We start from the raw sequence: 26,314 nt of genomic DNA on the forward strand, positions 1-26,314 counted from the left end.
CTATACAAGACAGAATAAGAATCAGAAAGGAATCTATCCCTCTAGATTCTATCTAGTTAAATATTAAAATTAGTTAATTGGGAAACTTAAGTTATGTTAATACCTGGAACTCCATTTTGTGTATTTCCACTAGAATTAATTATCCATAGAAATACATACATGCATTATTCATACAGCAAAATTGAGAGAAAGTAAAATAATGTGCTGTAATCAAGAGGTGAGGTTTTTCACAGTAACTAATGTGATTTATTTTAAAGGCGACTGAAAGCCTGCAATATGGTTTAACTAGCAGATTATACCATAAACTAAATCAGCTTTGGATAAAATCTTAAAAGCTTCATTTCATTCTACTACGCGTGCTACTTCATAGCCCTGCAGTCTTAATAATAAATATTAGGCTATTTCCACCTCTGTGTAAAAACCAAGGGTACAATTTGAGCACTTTAGCTTCCCCATTGAAGTTAAAATTAATTGCCACATAAAACTGCTGATTCTTACCAAATGAAGCTCTCTCCAATGTGTCAACCCAGGGATGAAACAAATCCAGGAATGCCTTAATTATTTCACCTGAATTATGGCTGCATTTTGTAAACCTGGCACTTTTATGGATATTGGAGGGTTTATTAATTCCTTGGTATTAAGACATTCTAAATAAACAAAGACCTTGACTAAAAGAAACGCCATCTACTGTTTACTCACAGAATGAAGACGAACTCTCTCTATTCATTACATTTCTGCTACATGTGCCTGACCTCTGAAGTGCTCAGAGCAATGTTTTAGCCTCACAAGTAGCTTAAGTGAGAGGAAGAGACTTCCAGACAAAGGACTTCCAGCATAAGCAACAACAAGCTGTTCTCTTCTTCACGGATGTGGTGTGCTTGTGTTAAGAAAGGCAAATAGTTTGAGAAGACAGGAGAACAAGCAGCAGAGGCTAATATTTCCTGGGCCCTGGTAAAAATCCTGTGAATAAGGTAGGGCAATGTTATCCTTTTGAAAAGTCAAGGCTGTGCTGCTATTCCCAGCTTTATGAGAGTAAGCTCTATTGAACCCACAGAGGAGCAGGTTATGGGAGTAAATTCATATAAAATTATGAATTATTCATGACAAACGGGCTTCATTCTATGATATGATAAAATATTTCAGTAGACCTCCATGGAAACCTCACAGCAAACAAAATAATAGACTGCAGGAGTCGCTGAAGAATCTAACTTTCCGGGCACATCAGCATTTACATTTCTAATCTTACCAAATGCAACAGTCGTATCTTAGAAGCCACTGGGTTGCTATGAATTTCAGCAGGAATGAAAGCTTGATTCAATACTCTCTAAAGTTTCTACCCCTAATATGAAATGTTAACAGCTACAGTATTTATTAAATTCATTAACATTCATTTAATTTCAGTCACAGTTGTCCAATTTTAGAGGACCAGAGGGCATATTTAAACTTTTGAGGGCATGAAAATGGGTGCTCTCACAAAACAGTTAAAAAGGGAGAAATCACGAATAATAAAGCATATATTTGCCAAAAGGCAAACTGGTAGAATTGTTTGCATCCCACCCTCTTTTCCACGTTAGTTTATTTCTGTCATTTATTCTCAAATCAAATTATCAAGCATTACCAAGCCTCTGTTTTTACTTTCTAAGAATGACGATACAGTGTCTATGGGATTTCAAAGATATTAGTGGGAAATAGCATTTTCCTTTATAGCATTCCTGTTTTCTTAAAATAATAAGGAGGAAAGTAAAATCAGATGGGATAAGGTACCTGGTGAGTTCCAAGGGATTTGTCCCTGAGTAATGATTGGGTTGTGTTTTAATTGCTGAATTTTTTATTAGTTTTTTGTGGTTTTTATTGAATCCCGCCTAGGGTCACAAAACCTTGAGATGGGTGGCTATATAAATATAATAACCAAATAAACAATGGTAACACACACCAAAATCAAACCAAGTACATTAAGTCAGTCAGGGCCAAATACAAAGAGCTACCTAGAGAAATTAGATTTAATTACCATAAATACCCTAAAATTAATTAGCCTTATATTTAGGAGTTGTTGGTTTCTTTGAGGAGCCTGGCAACATAATCGTACAATAAAAATTGTCCAGGTTTTGCCTGCACTTTACTGTGTTTTTAAATCTAACTATAGGTTTGTCCCAACACTATGTCATAAATTAGTCATTTCCGCTTTCTTTTTTACATCTCTCAAGTTTCAAAGTAACCATTGTTTTAGAGATAAAGAAGGGATCCTGCAGAAAACTTGCATAATCTTGCCAAAAACATCAAGAAAATAAGGTCCCATTCATTATGTTTATTATTCTAGCTTCTGTTGAAGTTAATGCTAAATAAAAATATATGCTTGAAGTGGAGATGACAAGCCCGAGGGAGTAAAAATCCAGAATCTTCCCAAAAGTAAGGAAAAGAGCTTTATCTCCAATCATAATCCAGTCATAAAACAATTCTTCTGAATCTCTAGCTTCCCCTTTCATAGTTGCATCTTGACATTCTTTGCACTTTTCCTACAAAAAACAAAACACAGTTTTCTAAACCAAAAATTTAGTTATATTTAATAACTAAATGTATTTAAGAAAAGCTGCTTCTTGACAACTGGATTTCATTAGCAAAATATAGAAATATAGCTGGAATTGTAATATAGAACCAATGAATGACATTTACCAACCTTTAAGAGCCAAAGGAAGTTGAGTTTGAACTTGCTAAAATAATCATATTGGTAATTTGATCGTGTCAGTTCTGTGTAATATAAACATAATTTGCATGTGCCTTCACATGGTAGTGCTTGGTGTTTATCCTAGAGAGCATGAATATCAATCGGTGAAAAAATGACCTTGGAGTGAATTTATCATATCCAAAACTAACATGGGATTTAGCTAGCTCTTAATCTTTTCAGACGGCTTGAAATCAGAGTAGCTTGGTATTTACTGAGGGGGTAGCTAGCTTGAGCATATTTAGTGATGCTTAAAAAGAGGCTCTTAAAATAGTAAAAATAAGTTAAAAATCACTGTACTACAGCATAAAGCTAGCAAGAAAAAGATTAATATTTTCTATTTCTTTCTGTTTTGATTATGCCATGCATTTATCATTATTGTATTCAGTTTTGTTTTTTTGCCATAGACCTTAATCAGCAAATAGCCTGTTTGCATGTTTTTCCCTCCAGTGAGTTGATTTTTCCAAAGTAGCAGACAAGAGAAAAAATAAATTTGTTGTCTAAGCCATGCTATTGATATTGCTAAACCTAAACAAAAGAAAGTGATAAGCAAGCAGAAACAAAAATTCTCTATGTATGACTTTCAAGGATTCTACCCAGCAATTTCTGTGGAAAAGCTTTTGCTATCCAAGACCAAGTTACACTATTTAAAAAGCACAATACAGCATTAATACAATGTACAACTGATTAAGTACAGTGTTTTCCCGAAAATAAGAACCTGTCTTATATTTTTTTGAACCTCGAAATTAGTGCTTGACCTTATTTTCAGGGAGGTCTTATTATTTGGGGCGCGTGGAGCAAGATGGGGCTCCTCTTGCCGTCTTACCTGATTTCCAGCTCTGCATTTAAATATTTTTGGGGAGGGCTTATTTTCAGGGGGAGGCTTATTTTAATGCATGCACTCAAAAGCCTGACTGGGCTTATTATCAAGTAATGTCTTATGTTCGGGGAAACAGGGTATATAGTACATTCATATATAAAAGGGAGAAGTTAACATTGTATAGAAGGGGCTAAATGATTTCTATAAGTTAAAGTGTGAAATAACAATTTTGCTACTGGGTATCGGTCATTTAATAAGAATATCTGAATTGCCTCATGAGTGGATTTTTTTCAGATTAAAGAATGGGTCTATTAGGTCTGATTGACAGTGCATTACTGTGGGCACTTTAAAAGGACATGTGAAACAGACAAAATCTCTATATTGGAGCAGATACATACTCAATCTTCATAGGGAAGGTATGCATATCGACCAGCTGTCAACCCTAGTAGAAAGAACATTTATATGGACTATGAAGAATAGCTTTCTATGTGAGTTGTACAGAATCCTGCTTCTGGGAGAATCAGGGCGTGCCAAGATGAGACAGCAATTTACTTTGGCTCTGTTCACCTGAACTATGTCCATACCCTCTACTTAAGTTCTAATAAGGGTATTTTTCCTAGGCCCAAAATAAATAATACTCTTTAGTTGAATTTTTTTATTAATGTCCTAAAAATATAGATTGGGCTTTTGGGTAGTTTATTCTCTTCTCACCCTCCTCGAGTCAGGAGCAGTAACAAAGGCAGGGACAGAAGCAATTTTCCCTCCAGTAGTGTTAATTTTCTACCGGTCTAAAATATTACTCTAACTGCTCCAAATCAGGCTTTTCCTAAACAATCACATTTAACTTGTGAAGAGAGAGAGAGTAACTTGTTTTGTTAAAAATGAAACTGTACAGATTATAACAAAAAATAAGTTTGGAACACCTGATCCAAACCATTTTTATCTAACAAACTAACTCGTTTCTCTCTCAACTGGAGAAAACTCCTCTAGGCAAATCTTCTGTGTAATTTTTCATCTTATCCTTCACCAACTAAGTAACAGAAATATTAGTTGGAATGCCACATTTGAAAAATCATCTACTGTACCAAATCAAATGATAAAATTAAGGAAATATTTTATTCTCCAATTTGATCAAAACAGAACCAACACACAGGAAGGAAGGAAAAGAAAGAAAGATTTGACCTTTGACCTTTCTGTGATTGTTCCTGTGATATCAGATTAGAAATTTTGGTGTATCCTAGCCAAAACATTTTATAAGCAATGTTTTAGAAACTGTTTCGTTTTATTTATTTATTTTTAATTTTAAAACAAACTTTATTTGTTTTAAAAAAACATTTAAAACAAATATAAGAAAAACATACAAGTTTCTCTTAATCAAAAACACAAATTACATATACATATACAGTACATATACAGTACTCAACTTCATCTATTGACTGCTTTCTATTATTATATATACATATATACATACGCACAGTGGCTTATTTCCTTTTCTATCTATCTGACAGTGCAGTTGTTAATTATATTGATTTCTTCTGAATTTCATCTTTAACCACTCTCCCTCCTCTGATTTATCCACTGGTACCATCTATTCCATATTATGAAGTATTCTGAGTCTTCCTTATCCTGTAACTCTAGAGTTAGTTTGTCCATCTCTGCGCATATATAGATTTTTTGTATTAGCTCCTGGTCAGTTGGCAAGCGATCTATTTTCCAGAGTTGTGCTAACGCTAGTCTAGCCGCCATTATAATGTGGAGTATTAAATATTTTATATCATTTCTAATATTCTTATTAATCATGCCTAATAAAAAGACTTCGGGTTTTAATTCAATTTCGTAGTCTGTTATTTCTAATATCCATGTTTTTATTTTGTTCCAATATCTCTTAATTTCTGGGCAAAGCCACCAAGCATGGTAAAAAGTTCCCTGTGTTTTTTTACATTTCCAACAGGCCGGATTTACATTCGGATACATTTTTGCTAACCTTGCGGGTGCCAGATACCATCGGTACCACATCTTATAATGATTTTCTTTATAGGCTACCGATTTTGTCATGCTATAGTTGTTTTCCCATGCTTTTTCCCAATCTTCCAACTGTATGCTGTGAAACTATTTCGTTTTAATTTTAGTGACTTTTCAATTGTTCAGTTTTAATAAATCCTAATAAAACATGTTGAGATAGATTTATTAAGCTATTAAAATGTTTTTAACTAAACTTTCCCCACTGGATCTTCAATAGTGCATCTGCAATGGTTTTTCATAGACATTGTTAGATATCTTAAGATTTCTATGCATTTGCAATATTCTTCAAAACTATAATTCCATAATTAATTATTCCAGGTAATAGTTTGCAAAATTTAAAACAATTTGGAAGGATTCAGTCTGCTAGCTCTTACCAGGTGTTAGATGAACATCCCAGAGAAAACCTATCGTAGCCTAACTTTAAGGCATTAATGTGCTTATGCACCAATGTTCAGTGCTCGGGGAGTTTAAAGCACAGTAAAAGTAACAAATCACCTTGCTTATTTTGTTCCAGATCCTACATCAATTTTTAAACTGGTTATGCTATGAATAAATTATTGTATCAGGCAGGAAGAGAACTGTGTTAAAATGCTGGGAGGAAGGGCATTTCCTCCCAGCATATGGAAGAATTCTGGAATCATTTAAGATGCAAACCTCCCCAAATTACTTGTTAAAGTTTTACAGACCAGTTAACAATTTGCTAAGTTATGCATCCATACAAGTCAACAAAAGTAAATTTTATTCATCACAGGCAGCTCTAGCAATCCACCTGTAACTTATTAGATACAAACAAGACCACAAGAACTCACAAATCAATAGAAGCAGAACACACAGAACAAATATTCTGGAAAGTCAAGCTCAAGAATAAATGTAAAAACCCTCCAAAATTTGTATTTCCCACATTAGGTATTTTGTACATGAATTTCCAACATCCAGCTAAATCCTTAGGACTGTGTTAACACTGACTTAGCTCAACATCTGCCAAGCAAGGTAATGGTAAACACTGTACCATAAGTGCTAACAGTTGTTCTGATAAAATGACAAATACCTACAATTCAGCTGCCTTGGCAGATTCATAAATGTAGGCATGATGTCAGGCATAAGACCAAAGACGAGAAAGTGAGATCCAAACTAGCTCAAATCTTTATAGGATGTTGCTACCCTGAACCTGTTCTCCATCCAATTCGGGATTATGCAGTCTCTTAATCTGAGAAAAGATGAGTTGCCAAAGACCTCCCCCACAACTCCTGCAGGTGCACATCCTATCTCACATAACAAGTATGGGATGAGTATCTCTTTAAAAAGACCAATTTAGAGAAACATAAATATAAATAAACAAATAAATAACCCTGTGAATATTCTCTTATCTCAAACACCATCCGCAACCACTTTAACCAACTGCATGTTGTGAGTTCAGTCAAAACAGGTTAAGATAATCTGCTTTTCTTGAAAATAAAATTAAGATTTGTGTAGTTTCACCACAGAAACAGCCAGTAGTAGCCAAATTATAATAACTCAATATGAACTACAAGCAGGTTGCACTGCATATTCCTTTTGTCAGCAGAGAGCAGAAAGGAATTACATCCATAGATTAAAAAAAAACCCAAAGGGAAGCATATTTCAGGCATCCCACAGGTGTTTTTTTTCAAAAGACAACTGGACTTTTGTTTGTTTTTGCTTGAAGATGTTTTGCTTCTCATCCAAGAAGCTTCTTCAGTTCACTTTCACTTCTTGGATGAGAAGCGAAATGTCAAGGAAAAACAAAGAAAGGCCATTTGCCTTTTGAAAAAGCACCTTTGGGACAACCATGACCTGGCTGACTGAGAATCTCCATAGGCATATTTCAGGCAATTCCTGATATTTCTATATATAATAAAGGGTGGCTACATCATTCTGCCTAGATAAAACTAGGATGTCACAATATAAAGCATGTAAACGCTATCTAATTCAGCTTTCTAACCTCTCTGTTGAAAAACATATTAATTTTAGGTCACAGTTTCCTGTTGCTTCAATTGCTAGGTAATCGTGAAAGCAGAGTAAGCATGTGCCTGTAATACACTCAGTGTGCTTGTTTGAGGATGGCATATGCCAGACTCCTGTGCTGCAGCTTGACAGTGCATATAATCAAACAGAAGATAGCAATGCCATTCCCCAAACTAAAATATAACATGTTAATTGGCCTACACATCACTGTATAATAAATGATAAAACAAAACAACTAATATCTAAATGAAGTATTTCACTCAGAGCTGTCCCCTGCAACATATACAGCCCCAAGCAGAACCACCCTGGAGTTTTCAACTGAGTACCATCTGCCACATTATTTTACAACAGGAATCCTCACCATCTTTGCCAAATACATTTTCCTCTCCCCATGGCTCAGCTTCTGCTCAGCATTATTTTCTTACAGCATTATTACGTCAATCTTGGTCAGGTCGAACTGGATAAGAGCTATCACCTACAAGTCCCACAACTGACAGGAAATATTCATTTTTTGCATAATTGGAGGTTCAATCCCAAATGTCTAAATTAAGAATATTTTCAGCCTGCCTAGGAAACAAACTCAATAAGGAAACCTTTGTACAATCAGTAATTATATTATGCATTTTAAAAATAATCAATAGTAGATACAGAGCTTCTCAACCTGGTTCCTGTTTGTAGCAAGAAACCAAGATTAAAGTCACTTATCTCTCCATGAGGAGAATCCTAATCCAGATTTTCTTTTCAAACAAAAGCTTGTTTTTAGATTGTACCTTCAACTGATACCTTTGAAAAATATCCTACAAGTGATGCTTTTTAGCCTACAAATTGCCTGGGCTGGATGGGGGAGTGGAATAGAATTTTTCTTGAGGAACAGAAGAACACATTCCAATCTTTTTCCTATATATTATTAGGTCACACATTAGTATCCAAGTTTAAATTTAGGTTGGGATGGTGTCTTCAAGTCAGGGTTGCTTCCTGACTTCCTAGACTGCTTTCTGTAATTTACTCCGCAAGATATCAGATGTAAGAAAGCTGGAAATACTTCCTCGGAAGGACTTGTTTTTTCCTTTGAGTTAGTCTTGACTGGTGACTTCCTGGACAAATTCCTGAAGTTTTCTTGACAAGGCTTTTCGGAAAAGGTTTCTTTTGCCTCTTCCCTAATGGCCGAGAGTGTGTGACTGGCCCAAGGCCACCCAAGTGGCCTCATGTCTAAGGTAGAACTAGAACTCATGAACTTCCAATCTCTAGCCTGGGAGGCACTAGTAAACAAATAAAATTATTTAGCTACCTAAGCAGGAACGGTTGGTGCTTAAGAAAGAAAATTCACTGCTAAGGTAAAAGAACTCCAAATTAAATGAGATCTTTATCCTTGAATCTGTCATTAGAAGTGGGTCACCTAAAATGTAGAACAATGCTAGAACTGGATGATAAAGATCTGGCAACTAAGATTTTCAAGATGCAGAGGGCTTTTATTTGTATTATATTCCCTGTATCTACACGTTTATCACATCTTTATTAAAATAATTATATAGGTTGTTTTATGGTTCCTGAGACTCTCTCTCTCTCCCTCCCTCTCTCTCTCTCACACATACAGTATATACATACATATACAAACACATACAAGCTGAAATTCAACATTTTCCCAGGCAAAAAAAAAAAGAAAAGAAAAGAAAGAAAGAAAGAAAGAAAGAAAAGAAAAATCAACCTGATTACTGCTACTATTTGACATTTTATTAGAAAATTTAAAAATCTTACAATAAAATAAAACCATAGTTTAATTGTTTTAAATGTGTGAATGCATTTTAAACATAATCATTTTCCATTCATAATAATTCAGTGCAACAATCATTAAAACTGACAGATCTTATATTCAACACTTTTGCATCAATAATTATATTAATTCTACTTTATAATGTGTTTTAGTTAAAATGTTGCATATTTTTTCTCTGTTGTTAGCCTCCTTAGGCTCTATTTCTTACAGTAGTTGAAAAGCTACTGTATGCTGCATTATTTGTACTTTAAAAATACATTACTTATATTATACATAATAGCATATTGTGTAAGGCTATCTGTAGAATTATAATTATAATCTAAAAATTTTTAGATTATTTTATCTATCACATTGCTGGAGTTTTTGGCAGTTCACAGTAATAAAATCAAAATAAAGTGTCTGCAAAACTGAACCACAGAATAATTAAAAATACAGTTTAAAATATAATCAGACACACTGTAGAACCACAATTAGGAAAGAGAGCAGATTGTGCACTGAATTATATACAATGAACATTTGAAGAAAGTTTTGCTTTCCATTTTATTTTGTTTATTTTAAAGTTCAACATTTATTGTTTAAAAGTAGGTATTTATGCAAAATCAATTTTGTTTCTTTGATCACCAATTTATAACCCAAGCTTCTCATGAATTAAAACAGTGCAGCAACAATTAACACACCTTGAGAAGATCAAATAAGGATTTGGAGGCAAAGATCACGGCAACAATCCAAAGTTTGACCAAATCACAAAATGTGTTGTGATATCACAATGCAAGCTTTTGCACCAAAGGTATGGAATTTAGGTTGTGATGTTGCAACATACAATTTCACCATTTGTCCCCACCCCTGTATACTAAATGCCTAGAGGCTGAATCTGCCTAACTGTTAAGCATTTTAATGACAAACTTAGTTTGAGGGTTATTGAGGGGTGGAGATTTTTGGCTTAGATCCAACCCATTGGGTTAGTTTACATTATACTGTGTGAACTCAAAAAAATTGACCCATTCAGTAATCAAGTTAAGCATAATAATGAGAGTACAGGAAAATAATGTTTCAGAATTATACATCCTGTTTTCTTTTTATTTATTTACCTTCTTTCTCAGTGTTTTTCTTGTTGAGGAGCTACTGAGGCCAGTCCCTTGATTAATCTATCTGTAAATGTTTTTTCCCACGTTGGCTAAATTTGTCATCCAGAGACATTTTGAACAAGAGCCCATGCCCTTTTCAAAGTACATTAAATCTCTCTGAAAGAAGTACGGTGCCGAGAACATAAGGCTGTCAGAACGGGAGCGCTTGTCCTACACAGTCAAAGCTATGACACGAGCATCTTTTTCTCAGAATTCATCATTTTAAGATCACCCTTTTGCTCCGCCCTTCCTCTCTCTGCCAAAACCAAAAGGATATCTTTTGCCAAGCGGTCTCTTCCTCCGAGGTGGCTTCACTTCCTCTCGTTCCTGATAAGGGGAAAAATCAACAGCAGAGATGACACAAGGATTTCTGGAGTGATGTGATGCAAACAGGCTGCAAAGTAGCTCTGCAACTGAACCCTTACTCAGAGAAGGGTTGGACCGCAAAGTGCTTCTGTGGCTAGGATGCTGAAGGTGGCATCTCACTTTTGACAAAACTAACGATGCTGATACAACCTTAGATCCAAGAGACCTATGAGCAATTGGGGAACTAAAAAATGCTAACTGGTACTGCAAGCAACAGAGGATAGCAACAGACCCTTTACAAAAATCAAAAATATCCATCTACCTTATGCAGAACTGGAAGAGGAAATTAATTATACTATGCTCTTAAGTTTTTCTTTCAATTCCAAAGGAAATCTATCATCAAGCTTGCAATCCATCTGGAGCAGAGTTATCACTAGACAAGTTGGTAATGGATGCTTAAAACCCTCTGATCAAATAGATCTGATCTTTATTATTAGATATAATATGAAGGACAGAATAAATCTGAAAATGAAAAAACTAAAACAGAGTTTGTTCCATGATAAGCAATCTTCTTTGGAAGTCATTTTAGTGTCAGTGGATTTTGATTTTGATTTTGCTGAACGGTATCACAAACCTGAATTACATTGCAGTCAAAGAAGCCTTTAACACAGGTGACCACTCATATTTCAGTTGATGTGGCTACTTGCCAGTAATTTAGTACAAAAATGGATATCCAATCCAGATTTCTAGATATATTAATAGCACAGAAGAGAGATTCAATCATTACACCACCCAATGACTATTTAAAATGCTTTTAAGCAGAGCCTACAAAGCTCTAGAGACCTCTAGAATGGCAAACTCTGTTAAATGGGATATAAAATTTGCAATCTGCAATAAGAGCTAAAGTAATTCAGCACTTTATTTTTTTCCAACAATGTAGTGGACACAAATGCCACTTCGGTAACAAATCAGTAGCACTGTCATACAATGCCAACTTGACTAGGGAAAGCCAATTATGTCATAAAGATAGTGTCAGGTCCTAGAAAACCAAGGAGGACATGTAGTGAATCTTCCAAGTAAATTTCTTTATTGTTCCAGGTCTGTAGACACAATTTTGCCAAACTACAGCACTTACTGTGTACATGAAGCCTGTATTCTGGGAACTATTAGGGAGAGGTTATCTTTACCCTCTTTTTCTCACTCTGTCTGAACTGAGTTGTCATTTACTAGAGAGTTTCCCCAGATTCAGACTCCAACAACTGTTGATGGCAAAAAAGAGCTACACCTTAGTCCCTGAAGATAATAGCCAACAGTAGGAAGGTCAAATCATCTATCCTGACGAAAAGCCCTTTTGCTTTGCTTGCCTACCACTTCTGGTGTTCTCTAAAAATGTTAAGAGGAACTCCTAGTTTATACAGGTAGTCCTCGACTTACAACAACAATTGAGCTCAAAAGTTCGGTTGTTAAGTGAGTTTTGTCTCATTTTATGACTTTTCTTGCCAAAGTTGTTAAGTGAATCACTGCAGTTGATAAGTCGGTTTTTAAGTGAATCTGGCTTCTCCATTGACTTTGCTTGTCAGAAGGTCACAAAAGGCGATCCCATGACCTTGGGATATGCAACGGTCATAAATATGAACCAATTGCCAAGCATCTGAATTTTGATCACATGATCATGGGGATGCTGCAAAGGTCGTAATTGTGAAACCTCTACTGTTAAACTGAAAAAGAAAGCATGCCAATGATGAAGGAAAGATGTCCGTTAATACCTGCTTCATAAAGAAGGTAATTATTTCAGCTACAGACACCACAGTCGTCAGAACACGGACACATGATCTGCAGACAGCACCACTGTTCAGCAACATGATCAAGAGGACCCTACACTGAAATGTGAAAGCAGGTACACTGGAGATATGAGACCCGCCATTACTAGCCAATCAAGTCCCCTTAGCTCCAAAATAAAAGCAACAGCTGCAAGGATATAGTATGATGGAGCCTTGTAACGAGACTCATTTGATAAGATCTGCCGTAACCAACCAAGCAGGACCAAATACATTACATAGGCAATCTAAGCCTTAGCATTAAAAATATACTTAACATATGGACAAAATAAAGTAAAAACATTAAGGCCCAAGTCACAGATACATGGGAACTTTGATACATATATTAGCCTGATCTCTTAAACTAGTTACAGTTAAGCAAAACTGATGATAGAAAGACCATAGATAACAAGTTCCATCCTATATTGCTTTCCACACCACAAAGCAGTTTAAGTTAATAACATGTAGAATTATATTCTGAATTACACTACTTTAATTAATTGCCAGGGTCAAGCATCTTTGGCTTACAATCTCTGGATCTTTAAAATTGACTGATTCTAATCAGAAGTTAGAGGAGTTACATTCAGTATTATATGAATGCAGCCATGGTTAGGATTGATCAATATAGGCAGCTCAAGAAAAGGAATACTGTTGGACAGCCCCTTTAAAATGAAATTAAATTTTTCTGCCCCGAAAAAAAAAACAGCACAAAAACTAAAATTTCAAATCATTCAACAATGCCTAATTCAGGGCATAATTTTGTTTGTTTTTCTGGTAAAGATTTAGAGTAAAATTTAACTGGATAAAATAATTGGAAATGGTATGCATAAAAATAATTATTATAAATAGGTAGTCATGATAAAAGGATAAAAAACTAGCAAGATGCTTAAAATCGTGAAATGTTCAGTGTCAATCAGATTATTTGGAATGCAGGTATAAATCTTTAGTAACTACTAGATTTACAGGCATTTATTCTACCTGTCGAGAGCATAAGTCCATCTACCTGATGGAAACTTTTTTTTTCCAAATTAACAGCAACATGAGGACCCAGATTGTTGGGGGCAATATGCTGACTCTGTAAACCGCTTAGAGAGGGCTGTAAAGCACTGTGAGCGGTATATAAGTCTAAATGCTATGCTATCACAAATGGAATCATGATAAATTTATTTGGTTAATTGCCCTGTTTCAAATGCAGGAAATCATGAATCAACTTCCAATATTTTTTTTTCTTTCTTTCTTTGAATGCTGCTACTATTAAAAGGATTTCTCCTGCAGTTAGTTTATATGCTCCAGCTCATTAACATCTCCTAATACCAGAACCTTAGCCTCATTAAGCATAGTAGTTCTGAGGAACATATTCTCCGTTCATCTTTACAAAGCAAGATTCTCCTTGGTGTCCCAGCTGTAGCACCACATGCTACCAAAAGAGGGATCACCCTTGTAATAAAAATACTACAGGATCCCACATAAGTCACAGCAGGGGCAGGGGCATTTATTAGCTAGTGCACAATTTGCAGGCTGCTGGAGAGTTGGAAATTCCTCTGCCATCAACACAGCTTGCTCTACAAAATAGCATGGAAACTGCTAAATCTGGGCTTGCAAACACTGTTTGGATCATTTGTGTTTCCCCAAGTATGAGGTTTGGGGAGAAAGGCTATAGAAACAAAAACAAAACAAAACAACGATAAACACGTGACAAGTTTCTAATTTTTGGTATGACACAGTACACACTAAAGCAGGGTTTCCTACCTTTGGCAACTCTAAGGCACATGGACTTCAATTTTCAGAATTCCCCAGCCAGAATTCTGGAGAATCTGAGAGTTGAAGTCCATGCATCTTAAAGTTGGGAAACCTGACCTAAAACAGGGGTCTCCAAACTTGACGAGTTGAAAGACTTGTGGACCTCAACTCCCAGAATTCCTCAGCTAGTCATGCTGTCTGGGGAAATTCTGGGAATTGTAGTCCACAGGTCTTGAAGTTGCCATGTTTGGAGACCCCTGTCCTAAAACATCTGATTAAATTGACCCCATGCTGAGAAGCCAGAACAGACAGAACTCAGCTTTTGTTTCTCTTAAAAGCCTTTCCCATGAAATCCCATTTATACAATGGCACAAATGGTAGAACCTAGACCATGCCTTTATACTTTCATATAGGAAAGGCTCATATAGGCTCATTAGGAAAACAGGTTTAACTACTAGCTTGTTTTGGATTTGCTAGATGCAGGCAGGGGCACTATGGGCAGCTGATGCCTCCTTGAATATGAACTGTGGATAAATTGCCAAGAGAAATCCCTGGTCCCTATTGCATGGAGCAGCAGGAAAACTTGCATACCTTTCCAATTTTTTTTCTTTTTGGGTCTCTGCAACCTGACCAGGGGACAGCTGCCTTTTCTATACTACTATATTTCCCTGCCTTGTAGTTTGGGCTGCCAAGTACCACACTGAATAACACGAATATACATCTTAGGGCATATAAGAAGGTGGGAAAGAGCCTGCCTGAGTCACAATGGGAAAATCAGGTCCACACCAAAGAGAATGTTAACTGGACTTCTAATTTTCAACTGCAGGTATTGACTGTGAGTAGTGTGTGTGTTGCATATGTGCTGTTGCCTGGATACACATCTAACACAGGAGTTAGTTATCTGTCTTAAACTAGACCATGTCCTTTGATCCAGCTGAACTAAGTATTATTTTTACTGCCAGGCAACTGATTTTTAAAGCTTCACTGTAATACTGTATTCTCAATATATTTGATTTGAAATAAATCTCACTTATTTTTTTAAAAAAAGCCTTTACTTACAATAAATGCACATTTTGGTATTACAACAAGAAAATTAATCTTCATTAAAGCAACAGCTTACCCCCAAAAGCTGTTTTTTGCTCACACATTATATGAAGCTGAGAAATGCACAAGAACTGAAGAGGAGGAGGAACCAAGAGGGGCTGCCTATAAACTTCTTAGCAGAAGGTGGAGATTATTTCTTCCCATCTACTGTTTTTTTTTTCTGTAATGAACCTTGAACATGAGCTGAACTCCAAGAATTACTCAAAAAGGAAACCAATAACTAGTGTAGCTAGGTCAATTGTAATTGGAAATCTCTATCTATAAAAGTGTTACATTTCCTTGTTTTCCTATATTTTTCTTTTTCTAAAAAAACTTTTTATGTCACAGATTTGGATTCACTGGCTTAATAAGAATTTTTTTCTCATTAACTCTTTCCTATTTTCCATGACTGCAGAATTGTGTGGTTTTAAGACTGACAGAAGATTTACTAACTTCTTTTTTTTCTGGACTTTAGGCAGGAAGATCCAAAGTACTTTTTTTTCTATTTTTTCTAGGACTTGACTGAAGACAGAAATTGTTCATCTAAAAGCTTTCTGATTAGACAACTAGGATATATCAGGGAGTTGAGACTGATTGTTGGTCAAAGGATTCTTTTTATAGAGGAATTCTTAGAAGAAAAACTCTTCCAGTGATAATTTAAATTATTCTCTCCCACCCCACTTTCAGACAACTATTTCTTTGAAAATCCAAACATTTTCCTTTGAGAGGGTGGTTATCAATCCTCTCAAACCATAGTTCTGAACTTCGCATTTTTATAAAAAATTGGTTTTGGTATTTTGGGTGGACCTTGAAAAGAACAGGTTATTTTCCGTAATTGTACTACTTTGAGTAGTAATTTTATACATAAATTTGATGAATATAGAGACCGTTTCAGAACTTAAGAGATTTGAACATAAGCCCCTATGTCCACCATACTATACATGATCTAATTTTATCAACCCTCTAAGTTTTCTGACATAGTGTCTAAAAAGTGGATGCCATTTGACAGCAAAAAATGAGAAGGACTGTACTATGAATAAGAACAGCCCACTGTGGGCAGAGACATAAATAAATGTTGAAGAAATATTTTTATCATGAACGTCTCCAGAGGTTGCCACTATTCTCGTAGAACAAGTTCAAATGCAGGTACTATCATTTAGGTAACTCAGAAATGAATTTTGTAATAGCGACAACCTATTTGAAAAACCACTAAAGTGGAAGTCCAAACCATTAGTGAAGCCTTGAAAAGACTAAGAACCAATATTGGTTTTTCCTGAGCTCAGCAATTCGGTGCACATAAAAAGATGGCACACCACATACATTTATTTATTGAAACACTTGTAGGGCATCCCATGTTAAAACTAGAACTCTGGGCAACGTACAATAATGAAAACAGAAGAGCTTGGTGCCATAACAAAACTCCCTAGATATAAATCACAACATTCTTTTCTAATCCCAGCTTCATCCTATCCCGATGCTTGGGGGAAAGCCACTGTTTTCCAGAAGGTTAAACGATAGGAAGAGTGTTTTCATAGGACAGGGACTGCCAAGGAAAAGGTATGCTTCCTAGGTCCCATAAAATGGCAAAATTTAAGGGAAAGGCCTTTTCTGCATTTCATCTGGACCTCATTTTGCGTACTTTCTAGAGAGATTCCTGCACCTTTTGAATGTGATGTCTGATGCATGCCTACTCTATCCCAGTGGTGGTGAACCTTTTACTCACAGAGTACCAAATAGGTACGCGCTTCACTTACGTGTGGCTCCCCTTGTGCACTGCACGTGCAACTGCACCATCTACACATGCATGCGGCTTTCACATGGCTCCCCTTATGTGCTGCGCATGCAATTGTACCATCTGCACATGCATGCAGCTTTTGCATGTGCAATGTAACCACACGAATGCCATCTGTGCATGTGTGCACTGGGCGCAGGTACTTGCACATGCACAGGAAAGCTCCGAAGACCAGCTGGGTCTCTGGAATTGCACGCATGCTCACTGGGGGCCCAAACACCAGCTGGGGCGCGCGCGCATGTGCAGATGCAGGTGAGTTGGGCAACAGCTCGCATGCCCAGAAATATGGCTCTGCGTGCCATCTCGGGGACGTGTGTCATAGGTTCACCATCACAGCTATCTGATCAAATGCATGAGACATCACATTCAAAAGATGCAAGAATCTCTCTAGAAAGTATGCAAAATGAGGTCGAATGAAATGCAGAAAGGCTCTTTGGTAAGAAAGAGATGTCAAAGCACAGGACCACTGTACTGCAATGTGTATCTGGTATCTAGAAAGAAATTCATGAGGCCTATGCCTTGTGGGCATCACCTGACGAAATTATGATACAAATAATAGTTTTCAAAAGAAAAAAGTAAAGGAACGGAAGCAGGTGTGCAGTTGCATTAGTTTTTATGCATCTCAAATCTCTGGACATAAAAGAAAGAGTGGCCCTGGCAATGCGAACACACCTCTACAAATGCATTTATTAAACCCACCACTGAAATGCAACAGAGATTCTATTGCTATATGCTGCAAACAGTATCAAGAAGTAATGCTGCCAAGTAACCAGATAAATCTCTGTTCAGGGAATCCACAAATTGTATAGAAACAAGAAAAAAAGAAATCAAGATCATCAGCCAATCTCCCACAAAAAGAACATCTCTGCGCAATTACAGTAATCTGTTAGACTCTAAAAGGTGATAATGAAATATTGCTGCTGGAACTGCATAACAATGTTCTATTTAATCTTTGTAAAAACACAACACACAGCAACTTATTTGGAACTGTGGTTATCCTGAATCTCTCAAGGAAAACATTTTTTGTTTGTATGTTTCCATTGTTGAAGCATTATGGCATAACTATAGGTACTGCTGTTATGTCTTCTTTCTTTGTGATATAAAATGTGTGTAGATTGTAAAGGCTGAGGTTGCCAACCCAGAATTCTCTTTTCATCTTAGAGAAACTTATTTTATAAACAAGGTGGCAGAAATCTTCAGTGACAAGATACAAGTAGCCAAGCAACTGCTGACTTACGAAGATGGACAGAAGAAATCCAGAATTCAAATCTTGGGACTAACTATCTAAAGAACAGGATTTTTGGTTTTTGTTAAATGGAAACCTTCTTAATTGCATGGCTTCTCAATTTTTGGCAATCTATCTACTTTCTTAACCTTCTTGAGTCTGTTTAGGACAGGGGTCTGCAACCTTAAACACTCAAAGAGCCATTTGGACCCATTTCCCACAGAAAACACTGGGAGCCACAAAACCTGGATGGGCATGGCCAACTCGACATCACTCACTCTCACCCAGTCACATGACACCCCCCCAGCCACGCCTACCCAAGTTTTATGGCTCCCAGTGTTTTCTGTGGGAAATGGGTATCTCTCTCTCTCATTTCTGTCTCTTTCTCTCTCATTGGTCTCTTTCTCTCTTATCTCTCTTTCATCTCTCCCTTATCTGTCTTTCTCTCTCATTCTCTCCCTCTCATCTCTCTCCCTCCCTCTTTCTCTCATTCTCCCTCTCTACCTCTCATCTCTCTTTCTCTCTCTCTCCCATCTCTCCCTCTCTCATGTGTGTATATTCCCTCTTGAACCATTTCCAAAAAATAGGTGAGGGTTGGTTTTTGTTTGTTTATTTTTTTTGTTGATGTTCTTTCTTCTTCTTTGGGTGCTTTTTACCATATGATTTAAATTAAGAGTCATTTCAGGTTCCCAGATAAATGACGCTCTTTTGTCCCCCTGCTGTGGCTTCCTGCCGGCTAAACCCACTACTGTTTGGCCCCTCCCCTCCCTCCTCGCCTGAGAAGGTAAGGGCAATGGTGGTGGATGAAGACTTGTTCCATATTCCAGAGCAGGAGCGAAGCGGTCCTGTACTTGCATCTTCCGACCCTTGTTGGGGCTGCGCACACCTTGGTTGCTTGGGGAGATACATGACTTTCTCTCCACCCTGAGACACCGACCCAGCCTGGCTGCAGCTGATGCCAGTGCTCTCACCACCTCCATGGCCTGCTTGCTCCTCTTGCAGTGCCTTGCACAGCACACTTAAACTTAGCGCACTTCATGGCGTCCCTGCTCATCTTGGAGCCAATTACGATGCGGAGCATTGGTTGCTCAGGGAGATGCACGACTTTCTCTCCTCCCCAAGACACTGGCCCGGCCCGGCTGCAGCCGATGCTCCGCATTGTAGTGGGCTCCAGGAAGAGCAGGGGACACACATACACACAACGAGAGGGGGGAGAGAGAAAGGGAGAAAGAGAGAGAGAGACAGAGGGAGAGAGACGAGACAGAGAGAAAGAGAGATGAGGGAGAAAGAGAGAGAGATGAGAGATATGAGAGAGAACAGATATGGAGAGGGAAAGAGAGGGGGGGAGCACGTCTTCCTGAGTGAATGAGGTGCATGTGGCACCAAGGGCCAAAGGAAGAGGCAAGTATAGGGCTGCTTCGCTCCTGCTCTGGAATATGGAGTGAGTCTCCATCTGCTGCTGTCACCCTTACCTTCTCAGGTGAAGAGTGACTGGGAGAGGAGGGCAAGGGGCGGGCCAGCCAGTGATGGGATCCGGTTCGGCAGGGAGCCACAAAAAGGGGCCCAAAGAGCCGCATGCGGCTCCAGAGCCGTGAGTTGCCGACACTCGGTTTAGGACATTGGGACTGAAGAGACAGTCTGATACCTGTAGCAAAGAAAGCTAACTCACATTTTATATACTAACCTTTATGAGGAAATAAAATATCATCCTACATAACATCTAATTCTGAACAGATGCTGTGTCACTGTGCAAAATTACTTTGTATCTCTCTCTCTTTCTTTCTCCTATAACCTGTAACTGGGTGATGCACCATAGGACAAAACCTTTTAAAGCAAGATACCTTAAGTGGACTAACTTACAAATCAAAAGACAGTAAGGAAATACCTCTGAAATGATGAGGGTTGATGAGGGTTGTCTAGGGGAAAAAAACCTGGTTGCTCTTAACTGAGATTAACCTGCTAGTTCTGGGTTTATGCTTGCACCTAAACCTACTTTGTGAAAGCTGGAATTCCTGCAAATACTTGGCTTCCTTCCAAAATAAGATTTGGTTTTTCACAGCTTCCCCAAACCTCTTTCTTCAATGGAAATAAATAAATCTATACCCTGCTTTCTGGTCCTTACAAGGGCAGTCAACAAGAATTAAAGCATTTTTTTTTTCTTAAAGAAAAAAATCCCTGCTGAAACACACAGATAGAGCAGTTAATATATGTCATCAAATAATATTGACATTCTCTCACAAACACCATTATGGAGGGGGGATTTTTTTTGCTTTGAATTCAGTGTTGACTCCTGGTGACTGCCTAGACAAGTCCCTGCAGTTTTCTTGGCAAGATTTCAGAAGTGGTTTACCATTGTCTGCTTCCTATGCCTGAGTGAAAGAGAAACTGGCCTAAGGTCACTCAGCCAGCCTTATATTTAAGGTGGGACTAGAACTCTCCTGATTTCTATCCTGATTATCTTAACCACTACATTCAATTTGGTCTCAAGGCAATCTTTATGCTAAATAGTAAATGACTATTAAAAAGAGCACCATTTTAGCTACTTGGATTAGCAAGTACTGTACTTTAATTTAGGTAAAACCACTGAGAAGACTCTTTCTCTTGTTCTTGTGAAGTAGAGTTTGGAATATATATAGATTCTCCTCCAGATTCTTAAAACAGAAGCAGGATAATAAGGACAGAAACCTCAAATTTAGCTCTTTGTGGCTTTTAAATAATTGCTCACATTTTAGACAATGCTCAGAAACGAAGTGCCTACCAGCAATTCTTATGCTGCATTTAATACAGTTTTTTGTTTCCAAAGACCCTTCCATGAAAGCTCTAAGTAGAGAGCATTTTAGGGATCCAGTTTAAGCATAATTTGATAGATAATTAGTTGGCAGCAAAACTGGTAGCTCTAATTGAGTTAAGCCCTTTGCTCAAACCAGATCAATGTATTTTCTGTAATGAAGGATATTACCCTCTCTAGAACCATCATCATGGTCATCAGTGTAAAAATGAAAGGACAATGTCCGGATCAAATGGGAAACAAAAAGCGAATAAAAACAGAAATGCCATATCTAAACATAGGGCAACTTTGTACTTGGCAAATTGCAATTCCTATAGTAATACATAACAATCGAACAGCACCCCATTTCTAGCTTAAGCAAGAGAATTCCAAATAGATAAGAAGCTACAGCATGAAATGTATAGCCTCATTTCTTTCTATAAAAACAATACCAAGTTGCATCAGAAGAACTGCAGTAATTGCAGTAATGTTGGTACTTTCTTGGCTGCTGAGAGTCACGAGAAATATTGATGGGCACCAGATTGGGGAAAACTTCAGTATAATATTAGAATTTCATACAATTGCTACCTTACCAGAAAAATGAAGAGTATAAACAACACCAGCAAGTCATTTCTATAGAGTCATCACATCACCATGAAAAAATTTCAAGGAATAATTTTTAATTTGTATTACCTATAAAATTAAAAAATAAAAATCCATTCATTGTGTCAATTAATACACCTACATTAATACTGAAACAAAATCTGAGATACATTAAAGCAGGTTGAGTTTGATTTAAACCAAATCAATTGAAATTACTAATCAGGAAGATTAGTTTAGTAGAATCTTCACTTCTACTAAAAATGCATTCTTGCAGTTTGTGTAACCTATGTATTTTTCATTACTCAGAGATGTAGATTTACCGTTTAAAGAAATCATTTAGTCAGGTTTTTAAAAATAATTTTCATTAAAAATGACTTTTTTTAGTATTAATTACATACTCTAGTCAATAGGACTGAAAAGCTAAAACAACAAAAGCATTGATATTGAAAACTGGACTACTTTCATGAGTCAACGACATTTGGTGTGGTATTTCAAGTGTTGGACCAAGTCAGACAAGTTCATCCTCAGCCACAGAGCATATTCGGTGATTTTGGACGAGTCACTTTCAGCCCAACTTATCTCACAGGGTGGTGGTTCTTGTGAGGAAAATAAAAGGAGCCAGGTGTATTGAGCATGATCCCCGCTTTATTTGTAAAAATAAGGGAGGGAGAGAGGGAGGGAGGGAGGAAATCAGAGAAGAATTTTAAAATAGTTTGCCCTGAGCTCCCGCAGGAGAAGCAGGATGCAAGTTCAACACAATAATAAACAAAAATATATAAATAGTTCCAGTGACTTCCATCAGCTCACCGGTAAGTGTTTTCTTGAAGCATCAGTAGCAAAGACACTTCCTGAATAGGATCTTTTCTGAATCTTTTCCCTGAAACAGATTACAATTGATATTAGAGAAGGACCCCTGGTGAATGCTGATGACTTAGGATGCTCTTCTTCTTCAGCAGTTAAGGAATGTCCTTGATACTGAATATTGGCAATACTGCCAACACAACAGGCTGGAAAAAAGGCTTGTTTCATTTGTCTATTTCTCCTTTCAAGGTTACGCTTAATTCCTTCCAAACATCACCAATATCAGAGAAAAAATAGTTCTTGCTTTGTACTTTGTTCAAGGTCACAGAAATAGGCTTTGGGACAATTACCAAGGGTTCCCTGTTTCTTATAGCCACACATTGAGAACTCTGCTCCTGATAGGTCTGTCAGCTGTCATCAGAATAGGCTAACTCTTTACAGAAGTTCAATAAACTACAATAATCCATTTTACTGGTTACTCTGCAAGTTAACATCCCCGTTTTCTTCGTGGATATGTTTTCAACTGAATCAGGTGAAACTGTAGGAAGTAGAATTTGATCTATTTCACCGGTAGAAAATGCTTATTGCTGTAATTTTTAAATAATCCTGCATTTATTATGCATTCACTGGTTAACTTAATTCTCCTTATATGCCAAAGAAACATCAAGTCACTCTTTAAAAAAAGAGCTGTGAGGTAGCATTAATAGTAGGTTATTTATTGCTGGGGAGGGGAGGGACTTCGTCAACTGTCAAAACATACTTAAAGCACCAAAAGGATCTCTTGCAATAGAAACTCCCATTCTTTTGTCGTCTTGTATGAAATGACTATTAAATATCACTATGTGACAATTTATGAAAGCTCTATACTAGACATGCTTCATGGGTGCCAATACTTTAATATGATAATTCCACTCTGTCATTTGCTCTTCTCTCTCCTTTTTAAGGGTTACTGTGTACCGTTTTATCATAAGGCCATCACTGCCACCCACTGAAGTTAAGTGAAGCCATCAGTATGGCTTGTGAGTAATTTGCTTACACCAAGCAAAGTAGAAATTGCAAAGTATACAATATACACCTGTTCCAGGTCTTGCATTTCTTGGCTTCTTTCCAATGCACGAAAAAATCTAGTATTGTTAGTGTTTTTAATCTTCAACAGATTAAATCCACTAGATTAAACTACCTGGAAGAAGCAAGGGTTTAATTTGGATAGCTGGAGCAGTTGCCTCTCACAATCCATTTTGGAATTGAGTCCCATTTCTTGAGTGTGTGTGTATGTATATGTGTGTGTGTGTGTGTGTGTGTGTGTGTGTGTGTGTGTGTGTGTGTATATATTCATTCTTTTGTGTGTGTCCCCCTCTTTTTTTTTTTTTTTTTTTTGTTTCCATGATACCTGATGAAGATGTAGGGAGAATCTGGAAGTCCCCATATGATTTTGTAAACTTAAGGAGGCTAAGGAAAGAATAGCTTTCAGGTGTGTTCAGGATTTTTTTTCTTAAGGACATTAGTATATCTGTTCATTAAACTGAAAATAGTTACTGCAAACAATAAAAGCAATAAGATAGAAGCTTCTCTCCCAAATGAGTGTCAAATGTGTAAATACAGCCAAATATTGCCAGAATGATATTCATTTATATTAGTCAGAGAGAGCCGGTTTGATGTAGTGGATAAGGCATCAGCTGGAAACTGATGAGACCATGAGTTCAGGTCTGGCGTTCAATACAAAGCCAGCTGTGTAACCTTGGGCCAATCACTTTGCCTCAGCCATAGGAAGGAAGACCATTTCTGAAATTCTGTAAAGAAAATGCATGGATTTGTCTTGGAACTCACCAGGAAATGCAACAACTTTCCCAGTTTTGGAGTTTCTCACACTGCACTGCATTTGAAAGTATTTGGTATTGTGTGAACACAATGACACTATCTTTCAGTCACTGCTGCTGAACATGATAAATTTTCTTAAGTAAAGAGGTAATCTAGGCATATACAGAAGTCTGTGTGCATGTCGTAATATCCCTCTTCAATTTGAAACCTGATACATTCCGAGTAACAAGCAAAGTAGATTTAAATAACTGAGATGCTGGAAGGATAATGCAATTAGAAATCTATGCCTACCTTACATTTTAAATTCAATTTGCTTTCTGAGTACTACATCATTTTTGTAATCCTCTGTATCAAAGTAATATGACTTGAGTTTTAATAAAACTGCCTTTTTACTAAGCATATTGATTTTTATTGTAAGCCGCCTACAGTTACATATGTGAAATGAGCAGCTATATACATTGATTTAAATAAAATATTGAAAAAATCCAGGCAAAGTCAAAGAAGATTTAAAAAAAAACAACAATCTAAATTCTGCAAGGTGTATGCAATTTAAAAATAAGGGATTCTCTTGCATTTTAGTAAATAAAAGAAGAAACTAAAGTAACATCAAACCTGACTCTGCTGGCAGCTGAAATCAAGGTGTAATTATCAAGAATTTTGCATCTTAAATGTTCATATGTAATTTAAGACAGAAAAGTGAGAACCTATCAGTAGCCTGTATTCATGAAACCATCAATCAAATAGGCAAAAGATCCAATGAATTTGAGTCATTATTTTAAAAATGAAACAAATAAAAAGCGCCTCACTTATTAAGTAATTAGTTCAGCCTGAGTGATACTACTATCTCAAAACAACCAGAACATTCACCTGCAGTTGGAGCACTGCAGAAAATAAATGGATTCAAGATAAAAATTGGCAACCCTAAAATATTTTAATAAATGAGCCCAGTGGATTGCATAAAAGAAATTTAGGAAAGATTTAATCTCCCAGAAAACTCAGGATAAGCAAGAATTCTGCTAAAAATCGTCCTTTGTCACCAATTTGAAAAACTGATGTTTAACATTCAAAACCTGGAACACTGGCTCACTTGATAACCAAATAAGCATTCTAGAATAAAGCAAACTGCATGATTGACAGCCTACTGGGCTGTGAGAGTTCCACTGCCTTTGTATGTATTTCACTCATGCTTCATTTATCGTAGATTTGAAACATCTTGCTTACTGACAAAGTAAATCAGGATGGGGGCACATTTTTTCTTTGAATATGCATGAGGCAAGGATTAGGAAACAATTGTTGGCATTATATAAATTCATTACAGGCAGCCTACTGGAGGCTAGTCAATTTCAACATGAGTAAATAGGAAGTATATTAAATCAAGGCAACTTTTTGATTTCTTCAGGTTTCACTAATCAACTATGAGGCTGATGTTCCACTGACAATTTCTATGGCCTTCAGAAGCACTGCATCACACACACACATACACACACACAAAAACAGCCAAAAGACATAGGTGTTAATTTGCCTCCACAATACAATAAAATTTAAGAAATTAAAACTGAAGGTTTTTAGTTTAAGAGCAATCAAAGGGGCAATTTAATTTAAAAATAATTTAGCTGTATAACATATGAAGGCAGTGGCTATTTCCCTGAATGAGGGTTCTAACTCATTCAACATGGGATCCAAAAAAGGTGGGAGCAAAGGGGTTAATAAAATTCAAGGCTGAAAGTTGGATTAGCTGAATGAGATTAAATGAGACATCTCAGCCATGAGTCTGAAGAAGGCCACAAAGCCAAAAATGTCTCCCTTAATACTATTTTCTCTTTCTAGAAGGCATTTTAATAACCTCTTTGTGTATGCTACAATGATTTTAGCAAGGTCCATTTTAAGCAGATTTTCCACACTAGGAAGCAACACGGGTTAAAA

At 36.8% G+C, this 26,314-nt stretch overlaps 1 protein-coding gene across 35 annotated transcripts in view; it reads right to left on the minus strand.

Moving 5' to 3' along the window:
- Positions 1 to 26,314, minus strand: part of CTBP2 (C-terminal binding protein 2) — a 257,292-nt gene that overhangs the window by 133,329 nt on the left and 97,649 nt on the right. For 2 of the 35 annotated variants that reach the window (XM_087871621.1, XM_087871620.1), the window contains exon 4: positions 10,404 to 10,766. The exons of the other annotated variants lie outside the window; for them this stretch is intronic. The gene's annotated coding sequence lies outside the window, so the exon portion shown is untranslated. The remainder of the gene's footprint in view (positions 1 to 10,403; positions 10,767 to 26,314) is intronic. 35 annotated transcript variants of the gene reach the window in all.

The sequence above is a fragment of the Pantherophis guttatus genome, chromosome 6, assembly GCF_059756535.1.
Source record: "Pantherophis guttatus breed Tessera chromosome 6, ASM5975653v1, whole genome shotgun sequence".
Lineage (NCBI taxonomy): Eukaryota > Metazoa > Chordata > Lepidosauria > Squamata > Colubridae > Pantherophis > Pantherophis guttatus.